The sequence below is a fragment of the Nothoprocta perdicaria genome, unplaced genomic scaffold (assembly GCF_003342845.1).
Source record: "Nothoprocta perdicaria isolate Ctin4 unplaced genomic scaffold, notPer1 scaffold_1, whole genome shotgun sequence".
NCBI classification, from domain to species: domain Eukaryota; kingdom Metazoa; phylum Chordata; class Aves; order Tinamiformes; family Tinamidae; genus Nothoprocta; species Nothoprocta perdicaria.
Genome location: NW_020454093.1, coordinates 11,945,840 through 11,973,660, shown reverse-complemented (window position 1 = coordinate 11,973,660; position 27,821 = coordinate 11,945,840). Strand labels below are relative to the sequence as shown.

Here is a 27,821-nt window from a genome sequence, read left to right as displayed (position 1 = left end):
TTTCTTTCCAAAGAATGTTCAGGGAAATGAATTTCTTGGGTAATGTTTAATGAAAAATAGTCCAAACAAAATAGTTTTCTGATACAAGCAATTGCTCATATCATAGTTTTGTCATTTAATCAGCACGGAGGGATTTTCTGTTTTGTTGTGTTTTTCTTTGATAAGTAGATGACTAGAACTAAAGGAAAATTTCAAGGTACTTGAAATAGATTTTGCCTTGTGTGATTTCCCTTAGGCAAARCACCATTTTCTCTGGTGGTGTAACTATGTTCTGTCTGTGCCTTGAGTGTAAATATAATCAGCTCACTCTCAGATGTCACCAGCCCCTCAGTTTGGATTGCTAGATAGTAATCATGACCATTTGCTGCTTACAGTATCATTAGAGATGCACATGTGTCTTCTGGCTATGGGACCCACTTCTGCTCTTATTCCGGGTGCTGGGAAGTCTGCCAGTGATTTGACTGAGYGCGACTTGGCCAGGAATGTCACTGTCACAGAGGCACTGTTGCCAAAAAGGAGGCAAGGGAAGCTGGGTGACAGGGGTAGCTCAGATGCTTCCACCTGTACGTCAGTAACAAAGTGCAGAATTTGGCAGTGTTGTAAAACAGGGATCTCTGTTATAAAGAAAAGGTAGTATGGCATATAACATCCATGAATACCAGCCAGCAAGGACACGAGCCRTTTGACTGAAGATGAAATGCTGATTGCTGAAATTGCCACACTCATGTCACTGAGCATTAGGAACTAAAAGCCATCGAGTTTTATCTGAATTAAATATGGCTTATAGCTTGAAAAAATATTACACTGCATTTATTATGAGTAATCTGCAAAATCACCAACATTGAACTTATTTTTATCTATCATTTTTTCATAGGCTTCCATGCCTATGAAGCCCAAAATACTGCTATTATTCCCATTTTGCATATAGAACAGGGTATAAAATAAGCCCTTAAGTCATCAAGGATTAAGACTGAAAGTCATCAAGGATTAAGACTGAAGGAGGTAAAACTCTTTCTTATGTATATAAACTGGAAAGAAGATGTATAAAGCCAGAGTACTATTTTAGTGGCCTGTAATGGGATTTAGTTGTGTGTGAAACATGTTCCAAGGCTCCTCCATGCACATTCCTTTCAAACTAACCGTGCAGGACTGGAATTCAAGTATTTTGATTTTCATGGTCACTCCAGCAGACCARCTCTGTCCTTTAAAAAAAACCCAGAGTTTAGCAGAGGTTAATAAAATGCTTATTTCAACATTTGTTTTTTTATTTCAAAACCATTTACATTTCCATGTCAGACATAACGACAGACACGTGCAAAATGATTCTGAAGTAAATAAAATTTAATTTGGCCAGACYTAGCTCTGCATTGCCTATGGATCCACTAGTGGGAATGGCTGAGTGCCTTGCCCAGAAAGAGACCAGTCCTCAGGAAGAGTCAAATGTGTTTTACACTCTGAGATCTGGTGGAAGAATAAAGGTCGGGCTGAGTTACTACTGCCCCTGAAGACAAATAATGGTTACCCAGCATATATTGACTTTTAAGATTCCTTTTAAGGAACAAACTCAAAGTGTTGCAGCTCTTAGAATTACACAGATCATCGGCTTGTGAACAGACATATACATTGTGGGACTGGGCAGAATTCAGTCATCAGGACTTGTTCTGTTACTTAAATTAGTAGGGCATGTTTGTTTGTCATGAGTGTATTGGCAAAACTGTTTGAATGCTGCACTTCGAACACACAATTAAGAAAATGGTTTGTTCTGAAGATGCTAATTATGTCTATTCTGTTAGAATATGTTTATGGATATGCTCTGTCTGGAAAGAAACTATGAAAAGATTTATAAATAATACATGTATGGCAAATCCGAAAATATCTGTGTGATTTTTGTTTGGTTAGTAGAGCTATTAAAAAAAAGAAAAAAGGAAAAAGAAATTGCTAAAAGAAATGCTTTCTGAAAAGGTCAGCTAGCAGAGACTACAGACTTCAGAAATGGAGCTGCAGTCCCATATATAGCTTTGTGCCTGAGTTAAGGGTTTGTGCATGGGACAGTGTTTAGTAATGGTCTGCTGGCAGCCAGTTTTGCATACTCTGCAGTACAAAAATTATTAAAAAACAATATTTTCAGGGAGTTGCTTTAATCTTAGAGGATCTGTTTTTCTTTCTCATTTCATACAAAACAGCCACGAATACAGGTCACTCAAATACCTTCTACGAGTACAAGCACTTGAGAGTAAAACTGCTAGAAACTGCCAGAAGGGAGCAAATGTGAGGTCTTTCCAGGATTGCTTTTTTGTTTTTCTCCATCCAATCTCAACTAAGCTACACTTTTTATGGAGAAACATATCAGGGCTGTGAGGGGAATACCTGTGCAGTGCTCTGATATACATCTCCTTCCACATAAGACAGTACACCTGCATGTTTTCTTTAAAATAGGTAATGCTGATGATTTCAGCCACTGAAGCTGAACGTTACCCTTTCACTTGTTGGATTCTCTCACACTGTCTTGAGAACTGATTTGGTGGATCTGACCTTGAACCATCATCTGAAATTGAGCTTGTATGCCATGCTAAGACTTGAAAAAGACAATCTGACTCCTTCTGATAGAAAGTGAAATGGTGATGAATTCTTTTATTTCCTCCTCATACTGGCTATTCTGTTTATAACTTCTGAAATTCCACTGTAAACGTTTCCTCTAATCATTCCCAGGAACCAAAACTTCCACTGAAACATGGAGTTGGCTCATTTGTAACATCAAAACTCCTCCTTGGACAAAGCTTTTCCAGAAGTAGAGATGACTTGGTACTTAAACATATAAAATTATCTTTGTATCTTTAGACAGTACCTATAATACGTTGGGGAAAATGTTTGTAATGGTATACAGTCAAACAAAACCTTAACAGCTATACAATCTTTCTTAATAATGGGGGGTGCATACCCTGATAGCTGCTAGCTATCCAATACGCTTTCTGGATCCAACCAAGGTACCCTTTACAAAGACAACAAAGCCAAAAATCTGCATCTTTGCTAGGCACCATGCGTCTTGAGGAGCAAAAGAAGACATTGCTAGGCATTACTGATGGAGCTATTTGAAACAGAGCTGACAGCTAGGAACATCAGCCCAACAGCTGAACATGCTTGCCTCACCACAGGCAACCAGGGTAGCCAGCTGGGCTCCCTCTGAGCTAGTTAATAGCTCACACATTGCAGAAGGAGCTCACACATGCCTCGTCTTTGTCACTTAATTYGCAGCAGTCGCTAGAGCTACTTGTGTGAGTAAGCACCTCTCAGGAGAGCAGGGTGGTGGAGCTGAGCCCCTTGCAAGCTGGGAAGCATGTGCAGCAGGTGGTGAGCAATGGACAGCTCCTGATCCGGTCTGGGGAGCGTGCATCACGAAGTCCCTGCAAGGCACCTGTCACCTTCTCCTATACGGTCAGCGTGCCTTGAGACACCTAGCAGGTAATATCTTAGCCTCACAGTCCATTCGTGCCTCTGCAGAAGTTGTGCAGGGTTGACCACCACCCTGCCAAAGACTGTAACCATACCTTGATATGTGCCTATGGGACAAATATGTCTCACAAGAGATATCTTGAAGAAAGAAACAAGTGAAGAGTTTTGAAATATGTGGGGTCCTAGGTACTTCACTGATTGAGACAGAGTAGTACACCTATTATTATAGAACATTGTTACTCTTATTATTTAGTCCTGGATTTCAGGAAGAAAAAATAAGGCTCTTCTCCTCTGCTGGGCTCTCTACCGAAGACCTAGAGGAAAGCTTATTGTGGGGTTGTGATCTTTCAAAGATGGTTTTCTTATTTTAGAAGGTGCTTTCCAGCAACTGGTTATGGTTTGGGGAAAGCAACTTAATTAGATTTTTATTTATTAGCAGATAGTTTAGCTTTTTATTAAGATCAAAACACMAAGGATAACAATATGGTGTCATCTTTTGAGCATTATTTTAAATGTTTATAGCATGTTAGAGATTTAAGCGATTCTCTGAAGAGCAGTCATTTATTCTTCTAGGTTTAAAGACATTATTTTTCTTTACACCATATGGGTAACAACTGGTCACCCAGCTGCATATAACTGCAGATTTTAACCACTTTGTCACCACTGATGATAATAAATGGCTTCTAAATGCCAGATTCCCTAAAACTGACATCACTTTTGATGCAACTTAAAAGAAAGGAACCTTAAAAATGATGGGAATTGTTTTTTGCATACCAGTAATTGCTAAGAATAACTCTCATTTATRTTTCTAAATATTAAAATACTGCTGCAGGCAGTTTTTCAGTCTCTTCCATGCAACTCAGCAGTATGTATTCCCTAGCCAGGCAGAAGTCTGTCATACCAAGATATGTACTAATCAAAACGAGCTTGCCTATATTAGCTAATTCTGAGCATTTTCAAAAACAAAAGAACATCTTGCACACAAAAAAGGGAGTAGCAAGAAAAAGGAGAAGAACGTCTATTTAGAATAGAACCTCTATTTCTCTTTCTACACTGTTTTACAATRCTGCCTTGCTTCTGTGTATTCCTCCCAGCCCCAAGTCATAAAGTTATCCACGTCACATGGGAACTGGAAGAAGAATATCATCTTGGAGCCTTTTTTTGTGCATCTGRATGATAGAAACATAAAAAGCAAATAACAAGCTACTTAATCATGCTAAGTGTTGTCTGTCATCTGTGGAAAAGCACTATTTAATACAAAATGCCATCTAAGTTGAAGGGAGCATACAGAAGGACCGAGTAGAAAGGTCATGCTACCATATCCAGATATGATGCTGGGATAATGACATTTGCTTAGTTTTTGAGGCATTCAACATGAAGACTTTTATTATTAGACCTTCAGTATGTCTTCTGAAGATACATGGATGACTTAACAAATCAGTGGTGACACTTGTCTCAGCCTGCCCCATGTCAGCTTGAATTTTTCCTTGTATCAGACAAAAATGCAAAATCTAAAATGCAGCTAAGCCCTTCAAGTAATTAACGGTAATTTTATCATGTATTTAGTTAGTTATTAATGTGGCAAAAAATTGGTTCCACTGGAAGGCTCTAGGCATGACAGTCAGCTAATTCAATTCATAGTCACTATTATGCAGAATTTTTTTAAAGTGTTTACAAATGATGTATTAACTCAGACCATACAATGATGTTAACAAACAATTCTTCTGGTCCTGGTTCCCTATGGATGTGCATTCAAATTTTGTCAACAAATTGCATCACTAGATAAGCCACTCCAAGTCAGCTCTCTTTTCTGTCATTGCTGAAAAACAGAAAATTAGGGCTCTGAGTTCTTAAGGGCTTGGGTTCTTCTCCACAGTTTGCGGTAAAAGATCTTCTTCCAGAAGTCTAAAATTAGCACTTTGTGTACTACTCCATGGGACGATTTTCTCTCTGGTGCCTTTCAGAAAAAACATCCTTCAGTCCTCTTGGTTGTGCTTGGGATCTTCAAGTGGGAGCTAGGAAGAATCTGTGGACTGTAATGGAAACCTTCATCCAAGACCTGTTCAGCTAAACAAAGTTTTGTAGGCCTGAGAACAGCCCTTCTCTCCCCATGCCACTGAGTACCTACAGGTTAGCTCCTCTAGTGCCTGAGAGATGGGCGACGATTAGTTGTGTTGTCCTTTCCATAGTTTTGAGTTCAATGTATAGCTCTGCTTTCTGAACACTGAGCAGGTTTGGGGGAGAGGGTGTGACCCAGCCCAAGCTGATACTGAATCAATAAAGATCAGCTATTGTTTAACTAGAAAAAGTTTGGTCCTCTACGACAAGAGCCAATGTGCAAGTCTCGAATCTATAAAAGAATAATGATTACTGAGATTATGAACATCAGGGAAATAAATAGACGACAAGTCACGCGGTCATAGTGTGCATTGCTAAGTAAAGTGACATAAAAAACAATGAATATAAATTAGATTCTGTAATCTGTTAGAAGTCTTTGATCAAAATTGGTCTTGGCCCTGCAAAACTCTGAGCCCTTTGCCAGTAAACCATTTTCTTAAGCACCTGAGCTTTAAATTTCAATACGATCCATTAAATATGATCCATTCAATATTTTCCATTAAATTTCAATATTATCATATATATTTTTAAATCTAAATGTGTGTATTTACTCTTAGGGCAGGATTATTCATCCCTCCCTTCCAGATCTTCATCTGGTTTTAGAAAAATTCTTCAGGTTAGAATTCTTCAGGTGTGGAATTCATATTATCAGAAGTGAGATTATCAAGACTTTTATAGGATAAAAACCTACTCAAAAGGTGGGAAGAAAAATGATGTTTGCCTGGCACATTTTCAAAACTGAAAGATGTTAGCATTTCCACAACTTGAAGGAATATCATCAAGGTAGTTCTTACATATCCTCCCAGGAGAAGGTCATTATTAAGGAAACAACGCTGGTTGCTGTTGATGAGCATTACAAGGAACTGACAGGTTTTATGATCTTTTTCCATGAGAAGTTTTAAAAGCAAATTAGAAAGACCTGACTTGTTCTAGGTGGACTTGATCTGGTGCTGGGATCAGGTTAGATGTTCCCTGCATTCCTTTCCTATAGTTTTCATGATTTTGGACAAACCACATGAGTCTTAATTAAGAATTTAGCTACTATTTTACTTCTAAGTGGCATCTCCTGCAGAACTACAGCATGAGCTAGAAGAGTAAAAGCTCWCTCAAACTTTCACAATAACTTGTTTTCCATTTCTTCTTAGGAGGATCTTTTCTCTCTAAAACTATAATCCTGTAAAACCAGGAGAATAAACAGAACTCAAATTTCAGTTGATTCTGGGCAGATGACTTCAACAGATTCTGTGTGGTTTTCCTGTGCTGACCAAATTGCAAAGAAATACATCAGGGTGTGGCAATTCTAGAAATTCCCTGGAAATTCCCAGTGTCTAAGGAAGATAGTAATTAATGGTCATTAAGTGCATGTTGAATTTTTAGTCTTGCCTATAGTTTTTCCATTTTAGTATATGTGTTGTGTGCACATCCACTAAGAACTTGACTTTGAAACTTATTTTACCTTGTGCCTTGAATTCCTATTGGTATCACTCTTAGGTCACAACTGAGTGAAAATCAAAAGGATAGTAGCAAAAGGCTTCTACTTCTACTCATAATCCTTGATTTTTTTTTTTTTAGACTTGCTATGCATTCATATAGTAGTGTTTTCTGTCTTTTTGTTTTCCTTTTAATTATTTTTTTTAAGAAGAATGTTAGCAATTCATTACATTGTGGGACACAAATTTCTCCTAGATTAAAAATGACATTTGTTTTAAATACAGTTTTTCCCCCCCATGATAATTGCTGGATGATTTTGATTTAGAGGGACAAGTGAACAACATTAAAAGTCTACAAGACTTACTATTGCATTACTGTAGCATATGAATAACTTTTGCTTGTTAAACGAACATTTGAAACCAATTAGTTTGAAGAATGCCTCCTTGCAGCTGAGAAAAGAGGACTTCTTCAAATAGTCCTCTTGTTATGGTGCTTTGGTCTGCTATGGCAGCAGTAAAAAWTATATTTTTTTCTGCTTGGGGATGACTGTAACAGATACTAGGCAGTCTAGCTTCCTTTTATTTCTCTGTTGCTTAGAAGGAAATATTTTTGGCTGAGGATATTATCAACCCTTATAGAAAGGAAAAAAAGTCAGGAGAAGGTGTTTGTCTCAGGGAAGCTTCTGTCATAGTGCTCTTTACTCACCATCCTATTCAGGGTTAATTTTAAAAAAGCAGGTCGTGTAAATGGTCCTAGACCAATTCTGCAGCTTGTTTACTAGAAGACCTCCTCCTGGCTGTCAAAAAGGTAAATATTCCATAAATATTCCATCAGTTTCAAATACTTCTTTTATTGAGGTAGCTTTTTTTTTTCTTTTTTTTTTCTTTTTTATTTTCTGTATAAAAGATGTGCAAAGCAGGAAACTATACCAATAATCATATCTTCAAATAGTTGGCATTCAAATAAGTAATCAATGATAAAAAGCTTAGGAAATTTCAATTTCTGCTGCTATAAATATTGACTGAATCAATCTCTGGAAATATGTAAGAGCACAAACACACAGACACATAAACATACAAGATTTTTTGCATCATTATTGAAATTAGSTATAATAAAAGTGATAGCAAGTTAAGGACCTGAACTTCTAGCCATATACTAGCCAGTACTTGCACAGTAATAGTTACTGGTTATATCTTATGTGGCTGTCAGAATGTGTTTTCTTACTGGTATATCTAAGATATCTAAAACATTCTTCCTTTAAATTGAGGAAAGAAGCAGAACTGAGCAAATCATCAGAACTGAATCATTTCCAGAACTGCCAGGAATTGCTGTGTGACTGGAAACAGCAGCATATGTATGGGTGACTGTTGCTATGTTATATGACTACCATCAACATGGGGCCATAACAGCAAACATGTTGGTATCCAAAATCCTTTATCACAGACTCTTAATGTCATATGCTTAGCTTCTCTAGAAGAAGCTACACATGTTGATTTTCCCCTGCTGCCCATATAGCTACAACAAAACATGCTGACTTGGATAGGGCTCCGGTAGACTCTCAGGTTTTTTATGCTGTATTTCCATTCCTGTTCCTCCAGTTCTGGAGGAATTGCATTGAATTGCCCCGGGGGAAGACTGTTTGCTCAAAGGTAGAGCTGTAGTATAAATGATACATTTCACATGCCCTTTTTGCATTTGAAAAGGATAAGATCACAATAAGGTATGAAACCATTAGTATTTAACTATAAGAGCATTATCAATAGATAATAAAATACTTTACCGAGGAAATCCATTTTGCAAACTAGAAAMAGGCTATGACAGTGACGTGGCCAAGATTATGCAGCAGGCCAGTGACAGAGCTAAGAGCCCAGTCTCCAGCAATAAACTGCAATAAAAAACACTCATGCAATAAACTGTATCTGCCCAGAAGTGTCAATTTATTTTTGCATTGTAAAACTSTTGACAAAATAGGACCTACTTTACTCGTCTCATGCAGTTCAGAATTTTAAGAACTTTTCTTCTCTGTTTCTCAATTATAGCTCATCTTTCTTTTTAAATTACTACCAGCTTTRTAACTTGGTAGCTTTGTATATGGTAGGCATTCTTGCAAATATGGAGTAAAATTTACATCCAATATGACTAAAGATTGCTTTTTACCATCCTTTAATAACTATTAGTGAGGAATATATATCATGGTTATCATATTCAGATTTCTTTCTAATATATGCCAGAGAAAGTTCCTCTTTCCTATATTCATCTCCCATATAATTCCTGGAGCTAATCCAATAAGTTCTGGTTAAGATCCGGTCTCCAGAGGTGGAAGCTCTAGCAGAGGATGCTAGTTTGCACTGCAAGGAAGAACAAGCCAGGAGTATGACATCTACTGGCTTGTGAACTGGAAATGCACAAATCTATACCATAGCCTTATTATAAATAAATAAATAGATAGATACTTCAATTACATATAACTGTATGTTGGTTTCTAAGTACAGAACTCTTACTTTTGGATGAAATAATGAAGAAGCTGCCATATTTTATTTTCTGCTTTTACAGTACCATTGAGATTTTAATCTTTTCCATCAGCTAAAAAGAATAAATACTAAGCTTAATTCATGCTCATAACCAAGAGATGCATTCAAAATAAATATTTTTTCCTCTGTTTTTCCTGTTTGTGCGATGGTAAAATTATTTTTAGCTCTGAAGAAAGAAAAGTGAATCCTATGTGTCTTGCAGAACACTCAAGTTCTTCATTAAAACTAAAAATAGCAGAACTTAACTCTTATAATTTGTGTCTTAGAGTATGAAGGATGTGGAAAACATTACTGTAATATAAAATGAGGGTGGACATTTCTACATCACTGCTCTTTGTATTAGTCAGAATGGAGTGGAAGAAAATGATGTTGCATGAATCAGCTCTTACAATGCCAAATTTTCATTATCCACTTCCTTTACTTAGTCATACTTGCTTCATTTTTGTGGAAAAAGAGAAGAAAGAAAAAAGTGCACATATCTAGGTATATGATTGTTCTAGAAGTTTGAGATGTTAGGGTTTTTTTGTTTTTTTTTTTCTTTCCGAATAACTAAGATGAAACCAAACTTCCAGTTTGACTTAAAGCTTCTTGTATTTGTAAGATTAAATGTCAGAAAATATTAGAGAAAAACAGAGTATTTCAAGATAAAACAACTCTGTATTCATTCTGTGGTAATGCTTTTGSCTGCCATATGCCAGCATGTCTCATGTAGGTGCTGCCATCCAAAGCTTTATGATTCCATATTCCAAAAATTCTGATCTGAAGACCTATGACAGCTGCTGGAAAATGATCTCCATTAATATCAGTGTTTTCCCTGTTGGGTTAATAGTGTGTTAATTTGAGGTTGCATACAAGTGTCTTCAAGAACAGTGACCAGATTGCGGCATCCCGGCTGTTGTCGCTCTGTGCAGTACTGTAGCTCTGCTGGCGAGTTTGGACATCTTTCTGTGCCAGTCTCAAGCTTGCACAGAGTCTGCACCGAACGGCTGGCCTGCCGTCCTGTTGGCCAAGGTCCCCTGTAGCTGTAAGAACAGTAGCCGCAGAGAAGGCATTGACAGGGAATCTGAAAGATTTGGAAAGGAATGTGCTGTGAAGAATGGCTATTTTTACCCTCCTTCTCTCTTGTGGGTAGCTGATGACAGATCAACTACCAAGCACTTTAGTGGAGAGCAAGAATCTCTTTTTTGCTTGCAGATTGTCCAAGACCTTTCAATACGCTAAGTGCTGCATAGCCATATATTAAATCATAGATCTTGTCCCACAGGGAYTAGTGTAAAATCTACATTTCCTGGGTGGATGACACAAACTCTCTTCCTTTAACTATTATCTTTGACCTCCATGGGGAAAAAAAAAAAAAACAAAAAAACTCCACATTGCTACAGGATGGATTTATCCCTGGATSAATATCATTGTCAAATGGTCTACTGTGCATATCTTTTCTGTAAGACTGTTTTAAACAAACTGAAAACTACACTGAAGGGCAGCACGGTTAGGACAGAGCCTATAAATCACTGCAGAGAGTCAAGATACCACAGGACGGGAGCACCACCACATGTAGCCCCCCAGTTCCATTTCTCTCACTGCTGGATCTGTGCTGACAGTCTCAGAAACACTTTTTATTGCTTGCTTGAAATACTGCCCAACTCTCTTGGCAGGGCTGGTACAGCTTGGGTCMGAAGAGCCAGGCACGCTTGACTGTTTCATCCTAGGAGAGTAGCAGAGGTCATTGTGTGCCTAAATGACTGTGACATTGGTATCACTTTTGTCCTGAGGAGTCCCTTAAAGCACCTGCTCTAATTGATGGCTTATACGTTTTATTYTATACTTCTTTAGAAAGCATGTAGAGTTCTAAGCTCTGAACCCTGACTTAAAATATGCCAAGTCTACATCTTTAGATTTAGTAGACATATAAAAAAATACTCTAAGTCACAAATCATTCAATAAAAACAGATTCATCTATAAACGATTCATCTATAAACCAAATGATTCATCTATAAACCAAACGGCTACTGCTCAACGTGCAGACACACGTCTCCTTTGAGGTTTCTTTTTTCTTTAAAATACAACTTTAGCATGAAGGGACAGTTAGTTTGCTTGCAGCAGACTGGCCCACGTAGGATTTCCTACTTAAAGAGACTGTTTTTATTCTCCAAATAAACAAATAACTAGACAGCACCAACACAAAAGCCAGTTGAAAAACATCACATGCATAAAGCTTACTGAGTGACTATAAGTCTTTTTTGATCTTTCAGCATGGACCTCTGAACCCAACAAAATAAACAACCTAGATTATGCCCTAATTGCTCCGAGCAAGCAGAGCTGCAACACCTGGGTGTGTGGTTTCCCTTTATAAATTAAAAGGTCAAGCTAGCCTCTCCTCCCTTTAGGAAAACATCCTGTGCCCAGGTTTTCCATGGCCTTCAGCAGCTAATCAGCCTTGTGCCCATGGGTTAGTGGTGTGAGGGTGTCTGCTCTGCCTTTTTTTTTTTTTTTTTTTTTTTTTTTTTTTTTTTTTTTTTTTTTTTTTTTTTTTTTTTTTTCCTTTCTTTCTTTCCTTCCCTTCCTTTTGCCTGGGAATTCTATCCTCTGCTGCTGGTTTCCTCAGAAATATTCCTACTCTTTAAGCACTAAAGGGACAGCTTTTTAGCAACTGGGAGCACTCATACCAAGTACTGARCCTCTGCAGGGATGTGCTGAGGTCTCTAAATAAATAGATGTGATCTGTACATATAGCTCGTGGTATTAATACTACTGGTATTAAGGTGCTTTGACCACCCCTCTCTATGACGAGAGACTCACCCAGTGAGGTCCCATCCACACCATCTTGCTGTAACAGAAGAAAAATAAGAAGGAAAAATAAAAGTTTCTTTATTAGAACACAGCAAAAAGGTAAGATATGAGTTTGCATTTAAACAGAAAGTTGAAAAGTTGAAAAAAAAATCAAACAAAAAGTTTTTCTGGTGTACCAAGCTCATAGTGTGTCCTTTTTAGCCAGAAACCAGCAGCTGGAGACAGAAAGGAACTCTGTAAGCTGTCTGCCATGTCTCCCTTTCCAGTTTTCTTTTCAGGTTGTTGTTCAAAATGCATGTTGTGTTTTCCTTTTGGTAGGTCTGAAATCAGGGTGATTGTGTCAGCTGTGCATTTCTTTGCAAATGTGAAACGTTCTCATCATACTTATCRTTTTGCTGATTGATGCTGACGTTTTGCTTTTCTAGTTTTCTATGTAAATTTTCAAATCTCTTTGAAAGTTCTGCAGGTATTATATATACTTAAATTTTTAGAGTATTATTTCATATTAGGTAGGAAAAAGGGTTTCAGAGAAATACAAAATTAACTATGGTGTTACCAGCAAACTGACCAAATCCTGATAGGGAAAATGAGGATTTCATAGATACATATACTTAGTTCTTTTATCTAATGCATCTGTAATGCATCTGGATGCTATGCCATAGTGGAAGCTCACAATATCAAATGAAGTAAGAAGATACTAATTAAGTTTTATTTTTATTGTTAAAAAACGCTTTTTGTCTGAGGTGGGAGGAGGGGGGAGGAAATGGACTAATCTATGTGTGGTATTTTTCCATGGAGGCTGCTAATGAAATAAGGTTGTTGTGATATAGTTACAGGTCATTTTAGAATGTCTGCTGAACAATTATTTTGGCATATCTTGATTATTTTCCTAGTTCATATTCACAATGTGGTTCAGAACTGTCTCTTAATTGGTCTGTTTAGTGCATGTTCATTGCCCTCCCCCCCCAAAAAAAAAAACCCAATAGATCAGTAGTGGTGTGTCACCAACTGGTCACATTGACTTTCTGAGCTGGGTGGCTGAGCTCAGAGCCACTCTCATTGAGTTGAATTTCATTCTAGAGTTATCTGATTAAATCTTCCCATGCTATTTCTGTTCTACCAAGATTTTGTCGTCTGCCCCCCTGAAAAAAGTGGACTGTTGTCTTAGGAGGAAAATAATCTGGAGCACGAGAAGATTTATGTTAAATGGACAGTTGTAACTTTAGGGGATGCTCACATAAAAATGTATAGGAAGTGGGAAAAACATAGCGTTGACTTTTAAACACACTTTAACTTTCAAGGGATACATGAATTTCTTCAGTGTATAAGTCTTTAGGGTTTTTTTAACTGAAAGATTCTTATTCCCATGCCTGCAATGCACCTAATTTATGTTTTATGTAATGTAATGATACTTAAGTATGGGGCAAATTTGTGTGCCTGTATCTCACTCCTTTCTCTGCAGCTCCTTATGCTGCAGTGTCCCCCATCCTTGTTTGTGCTCCAGCTCTTCCTAGAGGCTTGCTTCTAACAATGACGATAATTAATGACTGTGTTTCAAGGCTTCCCAGTACATCCTGTCATTTCAGAGCCTGTCTTCTATACTGTAGGCTCTGAGAGGCAGTATTTGTTTTCATGTTTTGTCTTATGCAATGCCAAGCAATTCATTCTGCTCAACAAACAATAAAAGTGGGTGAAATTTTGCTCACTGTTATACTTTTGTAAATCTTAAGCCTTTTAACTCCATATAGGGAGGAGCAAATTARCATATTTCATATGCATTGTTGCATATCAGTATATCTGTGAAAAAGGCACGTCTATCCCATTGCAAAATGGGAAATTCATTTATTAAGCTATGCAAAGCAGCTGTTTCTCTTTATTGCGTAAGCAAATATTTTTGCTGTTAATCTAAAGCATTCTATATGGTCTGTATTGCTTAAGGTAGAAAGCTTCTWGATGCTGTTTCTTTATCACAGTCCCACTCTTAATTTTTTGCAACCCAACTTTGAATGAGGAAATGCAATCCTCTTTTCCTCCAGTTGCAGTTCAGCTCTTCTAAAGAATAAAAAGTTTTGTTTGACACTTTTATTGTCCAGATGGTTTGTGACGTGTACAAACGTTATATTTGGTAATACACTGATTATCAAAACATGTCCTGTTGCTCACTTAAGGGTTATGACTTGATGCATAGATCTATTACAAAGATTGATGGTCGTCATAAATACTAACCTACCAATTCTATAAGTGCACAGGGTTTTGTTGTTGACGGTGTTGTTTTAAAGATGCTAGATGGCACTGCTAGTCCAGGCTTTATTTTGAACAGCTGGATTTCATAAAGCTAACTCCACAAGTTACGAAAAGGGCATGTAAGATATTACTTAAACTTGACAGCTAGCGCACTCTGAGGAATATATACTATGATACTTACTATAACATTTGCTGTAAGAGAATTCTGATGTAAGCCTATAAACTCTAGTTGACTGCACTTGAAGTTGTTATACAAGTATTGTGCTTGCATTACACCCTGTGTGTTTCTTCTTTCTTTGCCACCTTATTTCATAGTTGAAGAGCTACGATAGAATGGAACTTGTTACGTATTTTTACCTTTTCTTATCCAAAAGGTTAATGCTGACGCTTTTTGAATCTCCCACTTTTCAATTATTTCATAAATTGTTTTACTGGAATCTTCCGTTTCATAAACAATATGCCACCCATGTTGAAAGACATCACTTATTTCCCAGTTCAGCAAAATATTTAAATATTCCTTTAATATTACTTTCCAGTACTTCCCAGTTTCCCTCATTTGCTCTAACTTCCATTTAATGTATGGTTCACCTTTCTTCTGTAGATTTTAGGGATTTGATGCTGTTATCTGTCGACAGATAAGGTTTTCATTTTAGAAATATACATTTTACACTTAAAAAAAAAAAATGGAGGGGACAGAAATCTTTGCCATAAAAGACTCTAGTAATGTGGAAAGCCGTTCCTGCTGTGTAAAGATTTGTGGCTTGAAAAGTTTATACAATGTTATTGACTATTCATTCTCTGTTTAGTTAGTATCAAATTCCCGTCTTTTGTTTATTGTGCAGTAAGCTTACAAAGAAACTGCAAATTCTCAGCCTCTTGGGCAGACAGTTGGATCCCGTGTCTGAGGGTCCAGAGCAACCAAACGGAACCTGCACCGTCCTGACCACGGGCTGGGTCAGCGGCTGGGGCGTAAAGACTCACCTGAGTAACTCGAGAAATCCCTTCAATCTCCCCTTTTGATTTGCCTTTCACAGGCCAGTACTTTTTATTTCTTCTCATCTGTCTGCTATCATGTTAACAAGCAAAGGAGAATCTCAGCAGTTCATTGACAGCATAATAAAATGGGCTTTAGATTTCAGTATCTGAAGAATAGCTTGCTTTTAGAGTTTTAAGCTTTCGTCTCTTGCTTGCATTGCCCCAGTGATCAAAAAAAAAAAAAAAAAAAAAAAAAAAAAAAAGCCCCAAGCCCCACAATGTACATTTTTGGCCCTATGAATTGTTCACCCAAGTTGTCCAACTGTGACAGACAGAACATAGAGTGTATAAAGACCTGCAGCCAAAGTACCTCAAATATATTTTTGTGACAATATTACAGTATGACACAATGGATATTCTGTGGGACTTTTCTCAGGTAATTACTTCCATCTAAATAAAACTGAAGATGCAAAATCTAATTCAACACAGTTGAATAGAGAATAGCCCAAACTCATTCCAGACATGAATCAAATGGACTGATGAGGTGAATTTGGCCTTGTGCATCTGCATAGGAAAGCTCATACTTCCTTTTGGAAACCCAATGCAAAGGTAACCCAAGACTATTGCTTTGAAAAATCTGTGCTAGGTGATGCTCTCAGGTGAATATTGTCCTGAATATTTCATGACTGCTGAGAGATGCTTCTTGACAATGTTGTGTTTAGTTCCTTGGTGAAAATAAACACTGCTCTGTAAAAGCAAGGCAGGAGTGAGGATTGGCAGAACAATATTGTTTATTGTTGATGGAACAATGTAATGTAATACAGTATTGAACCACCTGCAAGTTAATATTACTCTGAAAGATGTTTTTTTTTCAGTTTTTATAACAAAGCTAATCAAAACCACCAAACTAAACTACATTACTGCTTTTAAATGATGCTTATATATATATATATATATATTTGAGTTAGTCCCGATAGCCCTTTTATCTGAGCAAGAATAAGGTGAATTGTATTGGTCTGAATGCAAATTACTGCTGTGGAATGTATATTGTGGGGAAAGTCCATCTATATGGGTTTTATTCAAAATGGCATTTTACAAGGTATGCTGGCAAAAAATAACAATGATATSTGCTAGGGTAAACATTTGTGTGTATTAGTTTGTCAGCTGTTCCTAATTCTGCATAATTTAGATGCTGTGTACCGGAGAGGTGTGCGTTATGTATCAATAATGTATATGTGGGTTAGTTTCATGTGAGAGAAAGCTGAGTAAATAAAACCACTCTAATGTTCTCTATTTATTATTAATCAGTGTGACAGAATAACAATTCAAATACCCAAGTGTGCCATGGAAGTCAGGTGAATTTTATAGACTTGAGACTTACTCTGCGCTAAGTTTGAGATATCCCTGTTCAAATAATTATGATGCAAGTCTAAAATGACTGTGGCAGAATTTGATTTCTTATGAAAATATGTATTCATTTTGCCTGTTGTAATTTTAATCCATATCAGCAAGGGAGAATTTCAAAGTAGTGTCTCTGCTCTCCAGAGGCTCCCATAGTATATTAAGGTATTCATGGAGAATTTCATTGGCTTTACATATAGAAATCAGGTCTAGCCAGAAGGCTTTCAGTGCAAGATCAGAACTAAAATTGGCAAATGCTGAACATTTCTTAAGGAAGCTGCATTCTTCTTATCAGACTGGTGCCTGAAAAACAACCTGGAATTCAATATCAGTTCCATATGGAGAGAAACCTCAAAAGAGAATCCAGAGCAGCTGAATGCAGTCACCCAAGCTAGTCTGGGTGAAAGGCAATGAACAAAGATGGGTTTAGTTTGCTCTTGTAGGACTTATCTCTCTCTGAAATCCTGAATAAAATAGATATTTGGTCTTCTCAGCTTGGAAACCTCAGGGTAGCTTTGTGGAGGAAGAGGAAGCATGCGTTCTCTTCCTCCTACTGGAAAAGAGAAACTGCAGAACAGTGTGGAGCTATGCTTCTCCTTGCTATCTTTTTCAGTTTTCATGAATTTTGATTGTTTTTGCTTTGTTTTAGAGGAAGAATTTCATCAAGAGAGTTTTAAATCATTGATTTCTCTGGATTCTTATCTGCCGTCATCAGCATAACCAATAGCTGGAGGGCTTAGGCACGCTTGGGAGATGGACTCAACTGTGCCTTCTTCAAGCACTTATGCTTGACCAAGTTGTCCTATTGGCAATAGAATGAGTGGAATCTATACCATCTTTCTTCTGAGCAGATTTGGGGAAAGGATGGATTGTGCCCTAAACACCATTAAGAGAAGTGACTTGAGCTACCTGAACTGTAGATTCTTGCTGACAAACTCGGAACTGGGACTTAGGTTGATGCATGCAATTAAAGCCGGTACCGAGATCCTTTCTTCTAAAGATGAACATCTGGTGCATAGTTAAGTGGGGAACAGTCTAACACTTTAGTGAAGCCAAAAACAGCTACTTTCTTAAGTGGAAATAGGTATTTACAGTAACAGAGGCATCTGCAAAGTTTAGGATGTGGTTGAATAAGGATTTTCAGGGATATTATTTTGAAAGTGCCTAAGCAGCAGCAGGCACCTAAATATTATTTTTCAAACTTGCGCTACTACACACCTCTGAAAATGAGGCTTCCTGAAACTGGATTTTTGAGATTCAAGACCCATTGACTATATCAAATTTATGTATTCTAAAATATAAGTATGTAAAAAGCTCTTTTTTTTTTTTCTGAGGCTTAGGTCTAAAGCTAAAGGCCTTATCTGCTCTGCAGCGGAGTTGGAGGGAATATTACCCTTACATTCAACAGAAGCAAGGTTGGCTTTTATTTGTGTGCGCACATAGTAAATCTGAGGTATCAACAAGCCCTTCCTGACACTACAGTACTCCTTAAACTGTTTCATTTTTAACCAAGTTAATTAGTTTCCAAGTGAGTAGGATGCTTTTATACCCTCTTAATATTCTTCTTGCAGTGTGATGGTTGCCTGGGGTTGAAGTGGTTTTGATTAACTATATGTGATAATGAAAACCATGAGAACAACCTCATGCAGAAGTTCTCTCTTTCTGATGTTACATATAAAACTGCGGAAGTCACACAATATTTAACAGAGCCTTTTCTCTCCTCCTGCTCCATCACCCACCCSCTCCAAGTTGGAGCTTGAGCTAATTGTGCAAGTGTTAGAAATTATTGTATATTAAGACTCAAGTTTTTTGTTAGGTGAATCTATACAATTTGACTGGTTTTGCCAGGATGAAGAAAAAGCATGGTTTGATAAARGTGCAAAGCAACTGCACTACTAGCTACTTTAGTCACAGTGTGACTGAAGGTAACACTCAGCTAAGTAAGTGCRTGCTTAGGGCTTGTTGCTGAAGCAGCTAAGATGCCCTGTTTCACTTGCAGATTTATTACTTTTTCAGCTAATGTTCTTGACTGTTGCACCTTTCCTACATCCTGAAGTCTATGTAATGCAATATAACTAGCCTGCTATTACTGAACAAGATATGTAGATGCTAGGAGACTGAGAAAATATAACTATTTGTSTACTCTGGATTCTGTATTATGGATCTCATTTTTCATATTAATTCCCGTATTTTGGGTGGTAGGGATGATTACTGCATAACATGCCTAGCAGGGTATAGTCCCTGCTAAAGATCTGAAGAGAATAGCTGCTTCTTCCACTAAAACGTGCAGGAGTTTTGCAATTTCCTTTAATTAGGGAAGGACTGAGATCCTTGAAAGAAAGAAAGAAAAGGCCATAATGAGCAGGCAAATTTCAATGTGTCACATGGATATACATCTGTAATAAGTGAACTGCAAGGGAATTCAAGTTTACCTCTTAAAAATACTTTTAAGCTGCTAAGGTTGGATCAGACTGAAAACCCTCAAGTCTTTCTGCATGTCACTAGCAGGAGGAGCTTTGTAGACTATTGGGATTGATGGCAATCTCTCCTACTCTGTAGCTTAAGTTGCAGCAAGTTGACGGATATTTTTCTAGCTGGAACTGGTGAAGGGAAGCAGATGTAGTGACCAGAGAATCCTTACAATAACACAGTAAGGCTCTGAGAATCAGATGCCTTAGAATAATTGTGGCTCAGATGTTGAAATAGGTTATATAGAGTATTCTTGCTGGAAATTTTTATATATTGTCGAAAGGATACCACGCAATGTGGTTTWGGTACTCATGGGAATTTTTCTACAGACTATCACTGAAGCAGAAACCCATATATTATATGTGGTGTGCGCTGCCTAAAAGCATTTGGATATTTGTAGTTTTCCCTTGCTGTTTGGTTTTTTTTTTTCAGGAGTAGAGCGATTCCAAAAGTGAATAAGAAGAATGAAGAATAAATCAGATTTTGTTGTTTATCTTWTGCTCACAGGACTGACCCCCAGACTAAAGCCATTTTAGATCAAAAAAAGGAAACGTGGACATGTTCTAAGTATAAACTGTCCAAGCACAAGTAATTCCAAATCGTTTGAGACTGGTGTGTATAATCATGCCAGATATGTGCTATTAAAGCTTTGTAAAATGTTATGGTATCAGGCTAAGAGCTTGCCTTGTTGCAGTTTTGCAGGAGCTCTTTTGTTGGTGCTTATTCATTAATTAAATTCATATCATTTGGCAAATATGCAAGCATTTCAGTGCAGAACTTTATATAATTACCCTCTCTGTAGCAAAATCAAGAATGTACTAAACAAAGCTGAAACAACTATTTCCGGCACTAGGAAAAGAATAGTGGATACTGCAGATCCACTGTATCCACCCCCATCTGCCTYGTTAAATCCTGCATATGAAACCACCAAGTTATCTGTTCCTTTACAAATGCTGTGCTACAAAGGTGCTAAATTGCAGGGACCAAATTGACTCTCCATACATTCAGATTAGTGCTTCTCTGAAGTAAACACTGCCTAAATGTTCAAAGTAAGAGTAGTGGCTTTGAAAAGGTGTTGGGGATAACTGTAACATTAGTTTTTTACCACACCAGTATCCTGATGGCAAACAGACACATCCCAGCACGTCACCTTTTGGCAGATATATGCCGGGCCATATTTTGCATCCCTACTGGCTTTAACAGGGGTTCCTTAGAGTGTGAATTTGGGTAGAATTTGTCCAGTTCTCTCCAAAGAACATTGCTATGAAAGTTAATGGGAAATTCAGTAATATTTTTTACCATTGGGAAGAAAAATACAAGATCATGCCAAATAGCACTTGATGCCAATTCTCAAATCACATTTAAATATTAGTAGCCTGATGTTTTAAACTTTTTATTGCTTAAAAAATCAAAAGTAATACTTTGTGAGATGTGAGAAGTATGAGTCAACTTTCTACTGTCTAATTGCAAATGGCACAAACTAATATGTTGGGAACATTTGCGACTAATTTAATGTTACTTGTTTGTTTAATTAGATGACCTTTAAATACAAGCCTGGATTATTTTATAAATATTTAGCTTTCCAATAAAGCTATATCCAGATATCAATCTTTTGATTGGAACCACCTGCAACACTTGAACATTCAAATCTTTGTGAATTATTCTGTTGCTTTTTCTCTGAAAACATCCCTTTTCACTAATGTTGAGATTAATGATGCAATGTCTAAATGAGATYCCAACTTTGTGGCACACAATATATGTTAATGGCAGAGTGCTCACATGATTAAAGTCAAGGCAAAAAATGGATAACTACTTTAAATGAGATGATAGTTAAAATTCCTTGTAGCTCATATGCTCTTTGGAAACGCAGCTATTGTAGCAGGTAGACAAATCACAGATGATGCACTGATTTAGATTATACCAATATGCTTTCTGAATTTGTTTTATGTATAAAAATATGTGCGTTCTATTAAAATGATATTGAAAAGATATGTGCTTAGAAGGGTAGTAAAATAACACAATTGACGGAAAGGTTCTGGTCATAGATTTGTCATTAACCAGAGAAGCATTCYGTTGGAAGCTACGGAGTTAATGTAGTAATATATATATATCTTTTAGTGACCAACACTGTTCATTTTATCTTTTGCTCCTTTATCTTTTCAAATTATCTTTTCAAATTCCCTTTAACTATAGCAATGTCCTCTGAATTTGAGAGTACTAAAAGCAAATTACTACTTATTGTTTCACCTGTTCAAGTTGGATTTAGTTAACCAAAATATATCACATAGGAAATACATACTTTTAATCTTGACCCCCGCCTCCCCAAAAAAAAAAGAAAAAAAAAAAAAAATCTGAAGAGTTTTGTGGCTTCTCTGATGTGGCTTCTTGCTATTAAATTTCAGGACATACATCTGTTTGTATGAATTTTCTTAAAAGTTTGATGTCAGGTGCACAGATTAGAACTCAGTTCTGCTAATCTTTGCTCAAGTGAACAATACTAGTGATCAGTGGCTACTCACAAGTTAATTCAGGATATTCAGAATTGGGTCCCATGTTTTTTTGAATAACAAACATAGTTTATTTAACCTGAATAGCTTATGGAAAGTAGTTGATTCATATAGAACTATCATCATATAGATGATACTTTAAGCCAACTATTGCCCTTAATGTAATTGCTCAGGCTAGAAATAGAAGAATTTTTAAAAAGACAAAGCCGAAGAAAGATGGAGAGAGATATACTGCTTTTTCTCACTTGGATACTTTTGTTATATTTTTCAGATATGATAACTGACATTAYATAGAAATACAGAGGCATTTCATAAATCACGGTGGTAGTTTTGTTCATCAGAAATGCATTTTTAATATAGTATTCAATCTAGATCTAGAAATAGCTTTTGTTAGTTTGGAACTTATTGCATGCTTAGCTTTTTTACAATGGTTTGTATTTTGAGAATGTTGACTTTTTCAAAGAATCCCCTTACACATGTGTATCTTCTCCTGGCTTTGCCCTTTGTAAGAAGCTTCTTTTTCTGTATTTTTAATCAGAGTATCTTAAAAAGTGTTGAGATTGGAGTACCTTTGTAGCAGTCTCTCTAAGCTTTATCTGCTCAGCGTAGATTTACAAATTCTTACTAATGCAAAATTAGAACACTAATTTCTCTTGGCTTCTCCTGTTGTTTTTCCCTCACCCTTGGCACTTAAGTGAGGAGAGGAGATGTTATAAAGGGGATGAAAAGCTTTAACGTACTCACCCTGCAGGGCAGAGGATAYGGAAGATCACAGCTGTCTCTACCTCTTGGATCTGGATCTTATTAATGTCATCAGGCAGTGAATCCTCTGTAGCTGTAGGCTGGGCTTTTCCTGCTGTTAACAGGCCTCAGAATGAACTGAAGTTCAGCAAACTTTCTGCAGCTAAGTAAACTCTGCGCTAGTCAGAAGTTTTCTCCAGAGCCTAGGACAACAGCAAATGGGACAGTGTTAGTACAACCACCCCGTGGAGCTTTTTGATGTCTACAAATTGACTGAAGTGTTAAAGTCTATYTTTTGGGGACTGCCCCTCCTCCCAGCCATAATCTGCCCCTTTGGGGACAAATTCGAGCAGCCTGTGTGCCTGGAGGTGACATCCTCACGTCCGCCAAGTCTTTGTGCTCTCTTAGCCACGCTGAGCTCTGTCTTTGCTACCTAGACTCTTCCTGCTATGTTGCATATGAGAAGAACAAATTAGAGAACAGTGAGGGGAAATGCTGAGTGCCCTCCCTGCAGGATATAAGAAAATACCCAAACTAGAAAGAGAGGGAGGAAAAAGAACAAAATAACACTCAACGCCTCCAGTATTCTGAGCTATTTCTTTGTTTCATTTGGCTGTTGTTAGAGAGGGAGCTCCTTTCCATGAAATGTGTTCATGATGAATTTGATACCTTTCTATTGTAATGTATTATGCTATTTATAAAGATAATCTAGACCTGGGAATACAGTTTCAACAAGCATCCTATTATAAGCTGAACCTGAAATGCTTAGGAGAATGTGGCTTTGATATCTAAACAATTCTATATGCTTCTCTGTGAAAACTGTTTGTCTGCTATTAGAGATTTTTTTCAAGAATATGCAGRATTTAAGAACAGCTTTGTTAATTAGTCCAATCATATTGCTTGCCTAATGCCAAATGTTTTCAGAATATTTTCAAAATGCCAGTAAGAATGGATGGCAAGAAATAAATGTAAAATAAGTTATCTTTTATTGGAGTTTCTCAGCCTTGCTATTTTTGAAAATCTTGGAGTATGGTAAGAAGTTGAGCTAAATACAAGACACTGGTGTCTCCAAGGGTGTTCTCAGGAGACATGGGAATTACAAGCGACTACAGAAGGAAGCATCATGTGAAAGTGATACTAAATTAAACTACTGCAGTATCAAGTCACAAAAAAAAAATTTTTTTTGGAACATTATAAGATAAATTCTCTTTTTTTCCCCTCTATTGCTGCTTTATATTCCTTGGAAAGGAAATATGTTTATCTACACACGTTCAATTTCCCTGTGAAGTAAATGGTAATAGGAGTGCCAAAAAGTGGCATCTATCAAGATGCTTCATAAGCATGGATACTGTCAGAAGCCCTATTCTAGGTGAAATTGAGGCAGACAGAACTTGTTGGATATTAATGTGACTGCTGGCCCTGGAATTTGAGTTTCTAGCTTTCTGTTACCTAAAGAGACAGGTCTGAGCAAACTCTTGTCGGCAGTAGTGGCACTCACAGAGAAATAGAGAAGGAAGGGGCGAAGAGGTAGAGCAAAGGAAGGATCATCTATACACTCTTAAAGYAATCAGCAGATTAGGGAGATAGGGTAGCATGAGCCTGAATTGTCTACAGCACAGGGCAAAGAGATTTTAATTTCTGTCATAATAAATAGTAATTCATGCGTATCTGTAATCTTTCATCTGAATGATCTCAGAGCTTTAGAAATGAATAATCCACCAAATGTTTTTGAAAGTTTCTTAAAATTTAATGGGACCAAAATTAGGAAGCTAAAGCATCTTTTAAATGTATGTGAAGTGGCATGTCCACCTGGGTAGTAGCAGTTTGTGGAGTTTGACGTATGAAGTGAAACACACCAGTTGGGCCTGTTGAAATGGCTGTGAGRAAAAGGTGAGTAGAACATAGCTTGCACACCAGCTTTTAAGAATGAGTTAATGTCTCCCTTCTGTCAAACAGTGCACTGGTATTTAGTGATTAAGTTGTATTTTATTTGAGGAAATAATCCAGAGCACAGTGCCACCTAGCACCATATTAGGACATCGATTTGCACTGGTTGGAGGAAAGAATGTGACCTATCCAACAGYGCTGTACACCGCAGAATCCTAGCCTGGAAGTCTTCCACCCACATTGGCTAGACTTAGCTCTAACATCGTTACGAAATGTCAAAGTCAATCTAAAATGGGGGTAATTTGTGAATGTTTTTTAATTCCTCACAGAAAACCGCTCTATTTGAAGTCTGATTTAGTAAAAGGATGGTCAAAGGGGAAAAAACGTTTGGCCTTTGCAATGCAAAAGCTTTTTCAACATTCTGATGGCAGTTTCTGTGGGATGTAATATTTTGAGACAGATTGTTTTTTTGAGGCACATGTTGTATAAGTAAAATTAAATAAGGCTTGAAAGTCTGATCTAAGTTTTGACTTGATATCCCCCAAATCAACCTCAGATACTTTAATACTTCAGTTTTACTTAGCTAATTTATGATGTTGTTGACTTTTAAGTGCTCTTGGCCTGTTCTGGATCATGAACTTGGAAGTCTCTTAGCCACTAAGTAAAAATTTTCTCCTGGAACTGAAAGCCGCTTTCCTAGGGGTCTTACTGGAATTGGAAGCCAGTTTACTAGAGCTTTCCAGATGTTGCATCTGTAAGAAAAAATGCATTACTGTAAAAAAACTCTTTGTGGTTCATAAAGAAATAAACATTTTGCATGTTTTCCATGGTATCTTCTATATGCWTTTCCTGGTATTGGTGTGAGTGCAATGGCAAAGGAGGAGTTTGCTCCCCTCAGAGAATAAGTCTAAAATGTTTGTGCAACAAGAGTAAAGAATCTTCCTGTAAAGAATCTAATTCTGAAGTCACTGTAACCAGACAAAGTAGAATTACACACATGTGATGATGTGACATACTGTTGCTTGAGTAGTTTCCTTAAAATATGTCTCATTCTGATCTGTGATTCTGTGAAAGCGATAGTCTCTTCTAGAATATCTATGACTAAATTGAATACAGTGTATTTCTAATAAAAAAAAAAAAAAAATCCCTAACTAGACCTGAAGAATAAAGATGATCAAGATAGTGTTCATAAAAATCAGCCTTTAATTTTACTTTTTGTTTTTGGAAAGTTCCAAATAAATGTCCATGTTGTATTTGTGATTTCATAATTGTGTCTTAAAAGTCTAGCTTTGTGACTGAAAAACTGCTTTTGTTTGCTTCACATTGGTACCACTCATTTTGGACTTATTTCAGTTCTTCAGATTATATCATTGATTTGGTCTCAAAGTTTACATGGTSTGGGATCCACACGACTGCAAAAGAAATGTTTCTGTAAAATAATGTTTGGACAGATGATAAAATCTTGGAAGGAAGAAATAAAGTGATAAAGATTAAGAGTGAGGAAGAATGTTGTGAGGAACAAATCTCTATAATTATCTTTCTCACTTTCTGTGTGAGAGTGAACAGATACTACTGCAGATTATTTCTTCAGCTATTCTATGGCATAGGGGTACTATCCCTGTGATTTCTTTCAGGGAAATTTCTTTGGTGACAGTACAGTTTGGAAGAGTACAAGTGAGATGAACAGAGTGGGAAAAAAGTTGCTCTTATTTCATAATAGCAAGCACAGGAAACTTGCATGTTATTCTATTTATTGAATATCAAACTTTTTAGAAAGCAGTTTCCACACTGTATTCCACTCAAGGAAATTTTCCCTCAGCAATGATATTTTTGTCCCATTTTTTCTTTTCTTTTTTTTTTCTATTTGAGGATAGAATAAATAAATAGGAAGAGCAGCAGTTGGAGGACCATCATACTAAATTTATGTGATACATTTACAGAATGCAGTGAGGGTAGAAATTGAAGATATGGTTAAGAAGGGCTTGAAATTCCATTACTATTTTGTTTGCTGGATCTGATGATGCAGACCACTTTTTTTTCTTCTCCAATTTGTCATTGACTTTTTCAGTTGCTACTTGTCTTGTGCTTATTTATGCTGATCTCAGATGTTTGTAATGGCTCCACTTAAAKGGCTTGGATTTATATCCTGAATCAAGTCCCTAGAGGCATAGAGTGAATACAGTCTTCAAGTCAATAAAATATACTTATGCTTTGAAATTCAGGAAGCCAAATTCCAAATATGAAAATATGAATGAATAGCAAGGACATGCAGTAAAAATACTGATTGCATTTATCATTATCTTTTATAGACTTGCCTTCATAAAGACCCTTCACACCTTTAAAGGTAAGATATTACACAGGCCAAGTGTTAATAGTCACACTAATGCAAATTGAGCTCTTAGTTCTATCAGCATAACTACAAAGTTGTACAGTTGCTTTTCAGTAGGCCCTGGGGAGGAACAATGCCCATCTACTGAGACTTCAGAGTAATTCAAGTTGTTTTTGTTCTTGAAACATTGAAGTGAATGATGAAAATGAGGAAACGAGTGCTGGCAAGAGGTTAGCAAGAGGCAAATGGGCCAAYGCTGTGCAGCCATGTCCATGTAGCTATCCTGCTTCGCCTCCTTTGCTCATGACCTGCAACGCCCTGAACACTCTAGTCCTGGATCTTGGTGGAAAAGGAGTTGCAAGCTGTGCCAAACTGTGTGATGCTTTTGTGCTCTGAATACATGTCCTCCAGGGGCTAGGATGAAACCACCGCATTCATTTGCACTTGAGTAAAAACTACATTGTTTTTGCAGTCATTTGGCATCATGTTCAAAAAATATAAGGTCAAATTCAGCTCTAGTGTTGCAACTCAAATGATTTCAATGGCATTTTGCCCACCTACATCAGAGCTGGATTTGGCCCATCATCTGGATCTACTTAGTGAATACTGTGCTAAATGTTCAATGCCTTGCACAGGGTTTTAGTTATGTGCTTACCATTGAATTAAATGGGAATTGTATTCTTAGGATCCTATCCAAATTATGAAACTCTAGGGCTGTGAAGGAAACTGCATTTTCTTGGAGTTCATGAAGCACCAAGCACACTACAACTTAAATTAACGTGGTGCTGGGTGCACCTTTAATACAACATGATAAACATGATGGGGATACCTTATGTTCTCTTCACTGAAGCACTAATAATAGCAAATAATGAAGAAATGAAACTTTCTGACATGAGAATACTTTGCTTCTGTTTCAGGATAAGTAATGACTTCATACATTAAACAGAG

General features: G+C 37.1%; 1 long non-coding RNA gene across 1 annotated transcript; it reads left to right on the top strand.

The window, feature by feature from the left end:
- Nucleotides 1-12,078: 12,078 nt before the first annotated feature.
- LOC112946000 lies at nucleotides 12,079-27,384 on the top strand. Its single transcript, XR_003249111.1, has 3 exons — nucleotides 12,079-12,419; nucleotides 26,854-26,888; nucleotides 26,988-27,384. It is a non-coding gene; the product is annotated as an uncharacterized LOC112946000 (long non-coding RNA).
- The last annotated feature ends 437 nt before the right edge of the window (nucleotides 27,385-27,821 follow it).